We start from the raw sequence: 13451 nt of genomic DNA, 5'->3' as shown, positions 1-13451 counted from the left end.
ACTTCCTCATTCCGCAGAGAGAAGGCAGCACAATCAGACATAGCAGAGCTCAGACTGTGCTTCTGCAGAGCTGCCCTCCAATGGTAATTAATCCCGCAGCAGTTCTGTGCTGTGAATGGGGTCTATTGTAATGCGCTGAAGGTGGCTGATAGTAGGAGAAGATTACTGACAGGGCAGGAGGTTAGGTTAATTTGCAGGGCAGACAGCAGTCAGAAGTGCTTGATTAGAATACTGAGATAAGATGACCATACGTCCCGCTTTACCCGGGACGCGTCCCGCCTTCGGGGGGCGCTGTCCCAGGCTGCAAGAGGTCCCGGGAAACGTCCCGCTTTTAGCAGCGCCACTCCCGGCCTCGGGACTCTGGCCACCGTACTGAATGAACTAGCCGCAGCGTCGCTGCGCTAGTTCATTCCCCGCAGCTCCGCTCCAGCAGCCTTTTTTTTTCCAGGTGAAATGTACCCACATTGCGTTTATTTTGTGCTGACATGTTTGCCCCCATTGGCGTTTATTTTGTGCTGACATGTTTGCCCCCATTGCGTTTATTTTGTGCTGATATGTTGCCCGCAATGCGTTTATTTTATGCTGACATGTTTGCCCCCATTGCGTTTATTTTGTGCTGAAATGTTGCCCGCAATGCGTTTATTTTGTGCTGACATGTTGCCCGCAATGCGTTTATTTTGTGCCGACATGTTGCCCGCAATGCGTTTATTTTGTGCTGACATGTTGCCCGCAATGCGTTTATTTTGTACTGAGATGTTTACCCCATCGCGTTTATTTTGTGCTGACATGTTGCCCGCAATGCGTTTATTTTGTGCTGACATGTTGCCCGCAATGCGTTTATTTTGTGCTGACATGTTTGCCCCCATCGCATTTATTTTGTGCGGACATGTTGCCCGCAATGCATTTATTTTGTGCTGACATGTTGCCCGCAATGCGTTTATTTTGTGCTTGTGCCAACATGTTGTCCGCAATGCGTTTATTTTGTACTGACATGTTGCCTACGATGCATTTATTTTGTGCTGACATGTTGCCCGCATTGCGTTTATTTTGTGCTTGTGCCGACATGTTGCCCGCAATGCATTTATTTTGTGCTGACATGTTGCCCGCAATGCGTTTATTTTGTGCTGACATGTTGCCCGCAATGCGTTTATTTTGTGCTGACATGTTGCCCGCAATGCGTTTTTGTGCTGACATGTTGCCCGCAATGCATTTTTGTGCTGACATGTTGCCCGCAATGTGTTTATTTTGTGCTGACATGTTGCCCGCAATGTGTTTATTTTGTGCTGACATGTTGCCCACAATGCGTTTATTTTGTGCTGACATGTTGCCCGCAATGTGTTTATTTTGTGCTGACATGTTGCCCGCATTGCGTTTATTTTGTGCTTGTGCCGACATGTTGCCCGCAATGCATTTCTTTTGTGCTGACATGTTGCCCGCAATGCGTTTATTTTGTGCTGACATGTTGCCCGCAATGTGTTTATTTTGTGCTGACATGTTGCCCGCAATGCATTTATTTTGTGCTGACATGTTGCCCGCAATGCATTTATTTTGTGCTGACATGTTGCCCGCAATACGTTTTATTTTGTGCTGACATGTTGCCCATTGTGTTTATTTTGTGGTGTCTGGGGTAACTATTGCTGCATTTATTATTTAATGGTCATAGTTGGCTATGTTATCTGCTTTGGGGTTACGGTATACTATTAAATAGCATCACACAGTTTCTGCACATCCATGATGCGAATCCTCGTTTGACCACATCATGGCGTAAACACTGCTTTCTTATGCCTCGCTGTTACATCATTATGTTAGCTCCGCCCATAGAATGTCATGCCACGCCTATTTTTTGGCGCAGCCCCCCATTTTCCCCATTAATACAGTCACTGCACTTTTTTTTTTCTTTAACAGGAGAGACCTATTTTATGTGACATAACTACCAGGAGCAAAGACACTTTTTAGTTGGGATATATTATCGTTATTTAGTATTTATATAGCGCCAACATTTTACACATCGTATATATTGTCTTGACACTATCTGTCCCGATGACCTGTTACCATGGAATTTAAAGGGGAACTGAAGAGAGAGGTATATGGAGGCTGTCATGTTTATTTCCTTTTAAGCAATACCAGTTGCCTGGCAGCCCTGCTGGTCTATTTCTCTGCAGTAGTATCTGAATAAAACCAGAAACAAGCATGCAGCTAGTCTTGTCAGATCTGACTTTAAAGTCTGAGCCACTGAAACACCTGATCTGCTGCATGCTTGTGCAGGGGGGCTATGGCTAATAGTATTAGAGGCAGAGGATCAGCAGGGCTGCCAGGCAACTGCTATTGCTCTCTTTTCAGTTCCCCTTTAAGTATGTGTCCAGTCACAGAGTAAAGTATTGTTTTCGGTGCAGTCAGGGTGAATTCCAAGAGCAAATCCCCATAAAGGATACCGGAGCCGACTCGCTTATTAGAAATGTGGGGGGACAGGCATGTACAATGAGCTTTCCTGATAACCACCACTCCCCCGTTCCCCTCCTTTGCCTGCTAAGTTCCCCCCGGTTGGCTGAAGATGGGCAGCACCGCGCCTACCCTGGCCCACCTGTGCGCATCATACAGCACGCAATTGTGGCCAGGAGTGCACTGCACACGATGTCATCTTGACGTCATGCGCAGAGAGTTCCCAGTTGGGTTCGAGTGGTGTTGGGTGTACACAGCCGGTCCAGCATAGGCGTGGTGCTGCCCGGCTCCGGCGACCCAGAAAAAGTTGCCGGTGTTAATTCATCAGGAAAAGGAGGAGAACGGGAGAGCGGTGGGCATCTGGACAGCTCATCGTACATGCCATCTCCCTCAGTTTCTCATCTTTTTGGCTCTGGCCTCTTGCACTCTATATGTGATTGAGAGATTCAAGGTCGGTCGGCACACCAATTCAAGTTCCCAAGCACATTTATTGAATGCACAGCATGACAATTGTTTCGGGGGCACAGAGGGTCCCCTTCATCAGATAAGTGCACTTATCTGATGAAGGGGACCCTCTGTGGCCCCGAAACAATTGTCATGCTGTGCATTCAATAAATGTGCTTGGGAACTTGAATTGGTGTGCCGACCGACCTTGAATCGCTTGTACTGAACTGATGTTGCTTCTACATCAAGGTTGAGCACCCAACTATCCTTGGCAAGGTGTGCCAATCCTAAATCTGTTACCGTATATGTGATTGAGATTTTGATGTGGTTTTACATGCAATTACAATTTGCGATTTTTAATCGGTACTGCATGCTGCGTTTTTGTTTGGAACGGAGACTTCGAAAAGCCTTTGGGAGCCCGAGTGCTCTTGAAGATGGGCCTCTCTACACTGCGCATGTGCGAGCGGCCACTCGTGTGTGTGCAGTTTGGAGGTGCCTGTCTTCTGGAGGACTCGGCTCTTGAAGACTTCTGATGTCCCACGCAGCAGGGGATTTGAATGAATGGAGGAGCTGCCGCCTGAACGAGAGGACCGGGAGAGGAGAGGGAAAGCTCATTAGGACCCAGAGCCTTCCCTCTCCTGGGGTAAGTATCCGGCTTTGTATTTTAGGGTGGCCACTAACCATCCAATCTTTTTCATCCAATCTTACCATTTCTATGTAATAGAAGGGCCTGCCTATAGTATCTGTTCAAGTATAATCACTCAGTTTACTCTTCTACTACATAGATTTGGTAAGATTGGATGAAAAAGATTGGATCGTCAGTGGCCACCCTTAAAGTGGTCTTCAGGGGAAACAGGTAAAATAAGTGGTACTTACTGGGGGCTTCCTCCAGCTCCAAGCTCCCAGGACGTCCCTCTCTCTGCCCGCAGCCGTTCGCTGCAGGTCCGTCCCGGTCCCTGGCGATGACGTCAGAGTGACCTGGAGGTCGCTCTGTACTGCGCCTGCGCGAGCGGCGCTGTCAATCATCACCATGTGGGCCAGAGCGGACTGCGGCAGAGCTGCAGCGAGGGACGTCCCCGGAGCTTGGAGCTGGAGGAAGTACCACTTATTTTACCTGTTTTCCCCTGATGACTCCTTTAACCCCTGGTTCCCATTGGCTTTAAGTAGATGCCCACCTCGCCATCGCACTCACGTAGTCTAGAGTGTTCTGTGCAGCTGCAGTAGTTCTTCACCTGCGCAGATCATTCCAGATTATGCGAGCGCAATTGTGAGTGACACGGACACGTGCTTGCGCAGGCGATGACGACCTGGCAAGATGGGCATCTGCAACGGAGGGGATCCTGTTGCATCCATGGTCACAGCCACGGAGTTTCGCTTCTGTTCTCCCCTACCCTTCCAAGTCTTTCCCCTTTTGGTTTTCCCTCTTGACCATAACAAGTAGTTATTCCACAGTTGTTGTAGTGCTCTCAGCAGGTGTTTGTACACATACTCTGAGTACGCTGTCAGACATATTCTGGTAAGTAACAGGTTACTTGTACCTTAAAAAGGCCACAAAACAATGGCTACTTGTTATCGGTTCTAGTATTTTCATAACAATGACTTTTTTTGTGTACAATTGAGGCTCCAAAGGTGTGTGAAAATAAAATTGCTGGCTAGACAGTACTTGCAACCTCAAAATACTTTCAAACAATAGTTTTAAGAACACTGTAATTGTTCCTTTGGATTCTTGTAATTCGAATGTGGAATACACTTATCACCACCTGTAGCAATGCCTTGTGCACAAGTGGAGTAAAGGTAACCATACATCAGATGACTTGGTGGATGATCGACCATCCAATTATATTATTATAATCGAATTGGATGAAAATCTGTGGCAACAAGTGCATGCACGACTGACAATGCGACTGGCGTATTCTCCCCTAATGTTAAATGTTCCCCCACTGCCCAGTGCAAGTGATACATTACCTGTCCGTATCCTCCACTGGCTCCGTTCTCCTGACAATTGCGACCCACGTGGTTGCCTAGTAAGGAAGCGTGTGTAATGTCAGATGTCACACACGCGGGCATGTTACTAGGCAACCACGTGGAGCATGCGTGTACGGAGAATGGAGGAAGCCAGGAGCCAGCAGAGGACAAGCGGCGGGCACGGCGGAGAGGTAATGTATAACTTGCAATGGGGGGGAAACATTTAACATTACGGGGGATATAGTATCACAAGCGAGGTGGCCAGATGCGGTGTCACAAGGCAAATTTGTGATCAATTTCAGCATGATTGACTGGTGATCGGCCTCAGTGTATGGCCAGCTGATCAATCTCTCTCTAATCAGATTCCTATTCAAATTCGGTTACAGAGAGATTTGTATTTTGGTCGGCTCATCATCGCTAGATATATGGTTGCCTTAACCATGGCCAATTTGTTTGCCAAGATGTTTGTGGGGGGGGGGGGGGAGGGGTTATTACTAATGTTGTTGTTTTTTTTTAATAAAAACACTTCAACCATCTATGTCCGTGGTTCCAAACCTTTTTGAAGTCATTAGTAACAAGACTATGTTCTATTTAAAGCATTGTGGAAGATGTCAGCATTATATAAATACTAATTAATACTCATAACCCCCAGGCATATCAATGGAAGTGTAAAGGGGGGGAACAACAGGAAGAGCAAGGGGAGTGGAGCCACAAGACCACCAAGGAGAGCTATCCTCCCCCTACACCATCCTGTGCCACCTACCCTCGCCCCTACACCATACTGAGCCACCTACCCTTCCCATGAGGTGCCTGCTAACCTCCTCCTAAACCATACTGAGCCACCTCCCCTTCCCATGAGGTGCCTGCTACCCTCCTCCTAAACCATACTGTGCCACCTACCCTCCCATGAGGTGCCTGCTACCTTCCCCAACACCGTACTGTGCTTCCAGTTTGGCCGGAACCCAGAAGGGGAATACCACATAGTAACGCGGTATTTCCTGAAGGCCTGTTTTTGATGGTGCGGTGGGCATGCCGCACTGCTAACACCAAAATACAGTGTGAAACCGACCTGAAAATAATGGAATGCTGTGCATCAAGTTTGTTATCAAATGACGTATAGGTGACTTAACGTGATCAAAATGAGGTGTGGAATACATTTTGATGTGTCTTTCAGCTCGGACCCCTGTCACATAAAAAAATAGGAAGGGAAAAACTCAATCCTACATCCCCCAAAAATAAATAAAAGTACAGGTCATAAATTATTGTTACCTTGCTTTTGAAATATGTTGCCATGAGGGTGTATTACTGTTTTTTTTGCAAATAAGGATTTGTAATTATTAATAGATTACAACGAGGGAGAAAAACACAACATGGAAAATGAATACACCTTTATTTCTAAATACAATAATGTAATTGTACTAGTAACATAACCTAAATGTTGTGATAACCAGGACAAATGGGCAAACAACATGTGTGAGTTTTATCTACAATAGCATTGTTTAATGAAGACATTGTCATTCTTCAATTTCAGCCTTTAAAATGCATAGAAAATAGTAAAAACAAACAAACAAAAAAACCACAAAAACCCTAATTTGGCCCTAAAAAAAACAAAACAAAAACAAGACATAGATCATTTAGGTATGATGAGTACCATAGTTGGGCGAATGAATGAAAGCAGCGCTGCAATGTGAACAATAAAGTAAATATGTAATGTTCACTAAGGAGATGAAAAATTAAAAGAACGCGCCCAAAAGAGTAACCAAAGAAAATGGCTCCTTTAGGCCTCTTTTCCACGAACTGTTGAGCTGTGTGCTCAGCAAGCAGTTGCCAGGCAGCAGTGAGCAGTTACCAGGCAGCAGCAAGCAGTTACCAGGCAGCAGCAAGCAGTTGTGAGAGTTTGAGAGGCATTTCACTGCCTGTAAACAGTTTGTGGAAAAGAGGCCTTAGTGTTAACTATCCCACTGACTGAAACTGGTTTTAAATTAATAGGCAAATTTGCATGCAAAAACATGCATGCAATTTGACAAATGTTAACACTGCCTAAAGCACAGGTGGTGAGCTCCAGTCCTCGGGGGTGTAAGATCCACTGGCTGCTCATGGTGGCGGAACGCCGAGATCCACGCTGAGGCGCAAGCCTCTGGGTCTCGGCCTGTCTCTGCCATCATTGGAGTGCATGGCGCTCAGCTCCCTTTGGATAAGCGGCGGACGCGTTCTCCATATGCGCTCCTTCTCTGTCTGACTCATAGCAGGTGACCAGGCAAGCCTGGGGGGCACTTGTCCTGGAAGATTACTGGAAACAATGTTACCAGGTAACTAATAACTCTAGTGTTCCCCAGTAATCTTCTAGCATATGTACTCTGAGATGATCAGCAAGAAATGAGAGCTTAGGGTGAGTCCCCAGCTTGGAGAAAGTCCTGAATGTAGAGCAGTTGACATCTATAGTGTAGTTCCAGCACTGTGAGGCCACATCATTGCTGTTGCTCTAATAATATGTGCTTCCAGGAGACTTGTGCTTGTTTCCCCGTAGCTTCATAAGCTACCTGACTGTAACTTTCCTCCTGACATGACTAAGGACGCTTTCCTGTGTGACTTCTCTGAAGTTTAATAAAACTAGCTTTCTGACTGAAACATTTCCCACACTCTGAACACAAATAAGGACGCTCTCCTTTGTGTCTCCTGTGATGTCTAAGAAAAACAAATTTCTGACAACCATTTCACACATTCAGAACATGTAAAAGGACGCTCACCCATGATTTTTCTGATGTGTAGTAAGATTACCTTTCTGTCTGAAACATTTCCCACACTCTGGACATGAATAAGGACGCTCTCCTTTGTGATGTCTAAGAAAAATACATTTACGAATGAAACATTTCCCACATTCAGAACATGTAAAAGGACGCTCTCCTGTGTGACTTCTTGGATGTATAATAAGACTACCTTTCTGCGTGAAACATTTACCACACTCTGGACATGAATGTGGACGTTCTCCTGTGTGAATTCTCTGATGTTTAATAAAATTTGATTTGACACGGGAAGATTTTCCACATTCGGAACATGGATAATAACACTTTCCTGTGTGATTTCTTAGATTTCTAACAAGATCAGATTTCTGACTAAAGCATTTCCCACACTTTGCACATGAGAAAGGACGCTATCCTGTGTGAATTCTGCGATGTGTACGTAGACCAGTTTTCAAACACAAACATTTCCCACACTCAGAAGATCAAAAAGGATGGGTATTTGAGCTAACAGGATAGGATATATCAGAAGATTCCACAGGATTGGAGAGATGTGATTTGTCCTCATGGTGACGTCTGCTGTGTATATTTTCTGCAGTGCAGTTTCCTGCTGGTAAATGTAGTGCGCACCATTATTGTCTGCACCATAATCTGTTGGAGAAATAATAACAGAGAATAGTCATTGTCCTGTCAGCAGTCGTGTGTATTGCCGTACCAGTTACAGATAACAAAGACCAGCTCAGACACAAACTCAATAGATAAAAATATAAAACCAAGAAAAAAAACAACACAGCGACCCACCCATAAGATCCAATGTCATAGACACAATCACATCAATCAATCAATCCAGTCCAATAATAGAGCAGATGCCTCCCGCCTTGCAGCACATGTAATGTACAGACTGGGAGCCCCAATACACAGCAAGGTGCCACATAGCATCACAGATATACCACCCAACACATCATACCAGTATAGATACATAAATGTAAGTGCTGAAGGGTTAAAGCACTGTGTGCCAAAAGCTATATAAAGGTGGCCACAGACCATCAAATGTTTCCTTCAGCTCTTTTAAATACAATCAGTTTTCTTGATTGATTGTTTTGTTTAAAAAACCAACACACCATTCAGATATTTTTAGAGACTGATCAGAATTTTGCCACCGCAGCTGATAGATCAGAAGGCTGAAATTATTTTAGGGAATTTACCCTTTAAAGGACTTACGACCCCAAAAACTTCAAAAAAGTGAAGTACCTTAATCACGTTTAAATGCATGGAGGACGACATCCGCGCCCTCTGCGTAGTTCCACCGGGTCCCCGCAGTGTAATAGCCCCCCGTGCCGCTCCCGTACCCCACAGACGGGGTCGGGCTCTCCTTCCTCTCCTAATATGGCCGCCAGAGCTGGGCGCGGCTGCGCAGTCCGCATACACGTGAGTGCGGCTGCGCAGCTCTAGGGCCTCCCCCACGATCCACGCTACTGGGCTCGTAAGTCCTTTAACAGTTTTTTTTTTCACAAAAGCCAGTTATGTTTGTATTGTGTTTATAACCTCTCGAGGACCACAGGCTTAAACCCCCAGGTGACCAGGCCATTTTTTTACAATTCAGCACTCTGCAGCTTTAAAGGGAAGGTTCAGGGAGGGTGGCTAAAAAATAAAAATCAATTTCCACTTACCTGGGGCTTCCTCCAGCCCGTGGCAGGCAGGAGGTGCCCTCGCCGCCGCTCCGCAGGCTCCCGGTGGCCGACCCGACTTGACCAGGCCGGCTGCCAGGTCGGGCTCTTCTGCGCTCCAAGGCCCGGCACTTCTGCGTCCCACGCCGGCACGCTGACGTCAGTACAGCCCGGCGGACGTCCGATGACATCAGCGTGCCGGCGTGGGACGCAGAAGTTCCGGGCCTTGGAGCGCAGAAGAGCCCGACCTGGCAGCCGGCCTGGCCAGGTCTGGTCGGCCACCGGAGACCACCGGGAGCGGCGGCGAGGGAACCTCCTGCCTGCCACGGGCTGGAGGAAGCCCCAGGTAAGTGGAAATTGATTTTTATTTTTTAACCACCCTCCCTGAACCTTCCCTTTAACAGTTCGCTGCACAGACATACAACTTATCACCCAAATTAATCTTGCCTCCTTTTCTTGCCACCAACAGAGCTTTCTGTTGGTGGCATCTGATTGTTGCTGCCCACAGAATAACGTGAACTTGAATATCAGGGACTACTACTCCAGTGCATGATCTGGCATTGTGTATGTTACTGCTTATTACCTGCAGTGTGTTGCATGTCAACCCTATTATCATGGTCTGTAATCTTATTTATCGTCCAGCACTGTGTAATATGTTGGTACTATATGAATCCAATACACCTATGAAGTGAGAACCATTTCAGGTGACTACCTCTTCATCAAGAGAATGCCAAGAGTGTGCAAAGCAGTAATCAAAGCAAAAGGTGGCTACTTTGAAGAACCTAGAATATGACATATTTTTAGCTGTTTCACACTTTTTGGTTATGTACTATACTTCCACATGTGTTAATTCATAGTTTGGATGCCTTCAGTGTGAATCTACAATGTTCATAGTCATGAAAATAAAGAAAACTCTTTGAATGAGAAGGTGTGTCCAAACTTTTGGTCTGTACTGTACCTAATGCGGTACTTTACCAAACTATTATTTTTTACCAAACAGCTCTGAGTGATTTGAAGCCAATGTGAAGGCCGGAGGGATGGTGCACATGCTCTTGTCTGGGGCACCAAATAGGTGGGAAATGGCCCTGGGTGTAAGCACATTGTTACATATGGCAATGGGCAAGGCTGCTTGTTCACATGGAAGTGGCATCCCTGAGTCACTGGTCCCCATCATGTCACTCTCCTCTGCAGACTGCAGCCCCTCCTTCACATGTTTCGCTTCATCATCTCCATCCTCCAGCTTCACATTTGTCACTCCTTCAGCCTAAACACAGAAAATAACACTGTTACAATGCAAGCACTGATGAAGTGAAGTAATTCCATATGGAGTCAATGTTATGTTTACAGCCTCAGTTCCATCTACCTGATGAGGGTGGGGGATGGTGTGATCTTCCTGTGTACTATCCTGGGAATTAAGAGGACCTGTATATGTCTCCGATAAGGTTCTGTTACTGGATCCACCTGTAGGGAAACAAACACAAGGGTGGGAAAGGCAGAAATATGAGATTTATTTATTATTTTTTATTTATTGTATTTATAAAGCGCCAACATATTCCGCAGCGCTGAACATTAATTTAGGTTACAGACAATATTTAGGGGTGACATACAGCAATATGACAATACAGGAATACAAGAAAACCAGATCACACACCATAGTATGAGTACCAGGTAATGCTTAGTCAGTCACTGGATGGAGCATGGAGATTAGGCAAGTTAGGTTCACTCAGATGCATAGCATGGGTTCACAGTAATGGAGGTGCAAGATCAGGTAAGACACAAAAGGAGGAGGACCCTGCCCAAAGGCTTGCAATCTAGAGGGAGATGTAAGGACATGAAAGGTAGGGGACCAGAGTTCAGCTGTAGGTTTAGAGCACTTGTGAGGGGTAACAGTAAATTCGGGCGCCTGAGGCAAGTGGACAAATCGGGCGCCGCCATTCACTCCCATAATAAATATCGTTTAATGGGCGCCCGACAGGAAAAAAGGGCGCCGGAGAAAAATAACGTTTTATAAGCGGCGCCCGGAGACTTTTACTGTTTTATAACTGCTTCTCATGGTTACACATTATTTTATGATTTATAATTTTTTAAACATTATTTTTAAACGAAAAACAGTACAATCTTTTTTAAAACATTATTTTTAAACGAAAAACAGCACAATATTTTTTTCACACGTTATTAATGCTTATCACAGGGGGGTCTTAGGTTTAGGCACCACCAGGGGGGTCTTAGGTTTAGGCATCAACAGGGGGGTCTTAGGTTTAGGCACCACCAGGGGAGTCTTAGGTTTAGGCACCACCAGGGGAGTCTTAGGTTTAGGCACCATCAGGGGAGTCTTAGGTTTAGGCACCACCAGGGGGGTCTTAGGTTTAGGCACCAACACGGGGGTCTAGGGGTTAGGGGTAGGTACAGGGAGGGTTACTTACTATTTTTTTTTAAACGTTATTATACGTTTCACTTTTTAAACGGAAGATTAACGTTTTCACAATTGCCAATTTCATGCACATTATTTAATGATTTAAAACTTTATAAAACATTATTTTTAAACGAAATATAGTACATTATATTTTTAAACGTTATCCATGTTTATCGTTTAAAACCCGGCGCCCTTTTTTCCCAGCGCCCCTTGTGAGGGGTAGTAGGCCAGAGTGAAAAGGTGAGTTTTGAGGGCTTCCTCTATTACAGCATAAAAGTGATCTCTGCCATGTAGTCCCAGTGACTGCTGTACAGAAGCAGCTTTGTGTGTGGCTGGGGGAGCTCTGCAGTGTATTGCAGCTCACAGGTAGCTAACCCATGCTCTATAATAAGCTCCTTATTAGATGGGATTTCCAGTAGGCTGCCCCCACAGCACACCTGCAGAGACAGGCCCTGACCAAATCCAGAGGAGGAGCAGCCCTATTTGAGATAAAACAAGGCTGTCATCCTCAACCACACTTTGCAAGACTCAGGCCTAGTGCACACCGCGCGGTTTTTGGAGCGATCCGCCAGCCGCATCCGCCTGTAAAAACGCTTGGCTAATGTATTGCAATGGGATAGTGCACATCGGGGGTTTGAGGTTTTTGACAAGCCGCAAATGCGCCTCCTGCTGCATGTTTGCAGTTTTCGTCCTCAATGTAAAGTATAGGAAAAACGCTACTTCAGAGCGGTTTGCCAGGCGTTTTTGTTACAGAAGTTGTTCAGTAACAACAACAACAACAACAAATAACATTTGTAAAGCGCTTTTCTCCCGTGGGACTCAAAGCGCATAAGCATGGCTCCGACCATCGTGGTACAGGGGAAGAATTTTATAAATCTGGAAATGCCAGGCTAAACAGGTGGCTTTTCAGTCTGGATTTGAATAGCTCCAGGGATGGTGCTGTCTTTACTGGGTGTGGTAGGGAGTTCCAAAGAGTAGGGGCAGCATGACAGAAGGCTCTGTCTCCAGATTTTTTGAGGTGCACTCTGGGAGTGACCAAGTTTATAGAACTTGCTGATCTGAGGTTGTGAGAGGTGTGGTGCAGCTTCAGCAAGTCCTTCATGTATCCAGGGCCCAGATTGTGCAGGGATTTGAATGTCAGCAGTCCAATCTTGAAAAGTATTCTCCATTCTACTGGTAGCCAGTGCAGTGAGCGAAGGATCGGTGTAATGTGACAGTGGCGAGGCTGGTTTGTTAGCAATCTGGCAGCAGCATTCTGCACTAATTGCAGGCGACGCAAGTCTTTTTTGGGGAGGCCAGCATAAAGGGCATTGCAGTAGTCCAGCCGTGATGTGATGAAGGCGTGGACTAGGGTTTGAAGATCCTCTGGGGGAATCAGATGTTTAATCTTTGCAATAAGTAACAGCTTTTACTGTAACAATATGTGTAATCTGCTACACAAAAACGCACCCAAACCGCTAGGTATGTTTAGAAAACCTCTCTAAACATACCTAGAATCGCTCTGAAATCAGCTCCCAAAACCGCTAGCATATTGCGGATCTGCTAGTGGTTTTGGTGTGCACTGGGCCTCAGACACCACTAGCAGTTGTGTGTGAACAAATCTGCTAGACACAAACACACAGATTTCTGTGCTGCAAGGGATATCTGCCCGTCTATGGCAGTTACAACAATGACACGCACTGCTGTCAAGCAGCACACATTCAGGCTGGCGTTCATGTCTCTTGGGTCAGCCTCAGGATTTTCTGGCATAGTAGTGACACAGTGGTGGCTGCTGCTAGCACATTA

The sequence above is a fragment of the Hyperolius riggenbachi genome, chromosome 8 (assembly GCF_040937935.1).
Source record: "Hyperolius riggenbachi isolate aHypRig1 chromosome 8, aHypRig1.pri, whole genome shotgun sequence".
Lineage (NCBI taxonomy): Eukaryota > Metazoa > Chordata > Amphibia > Anura > Hyperoliidae > Hyperolius > Hyperolius riggenbachi.
Note: the sequence above shows the minus strand (reverse complement) of the source record.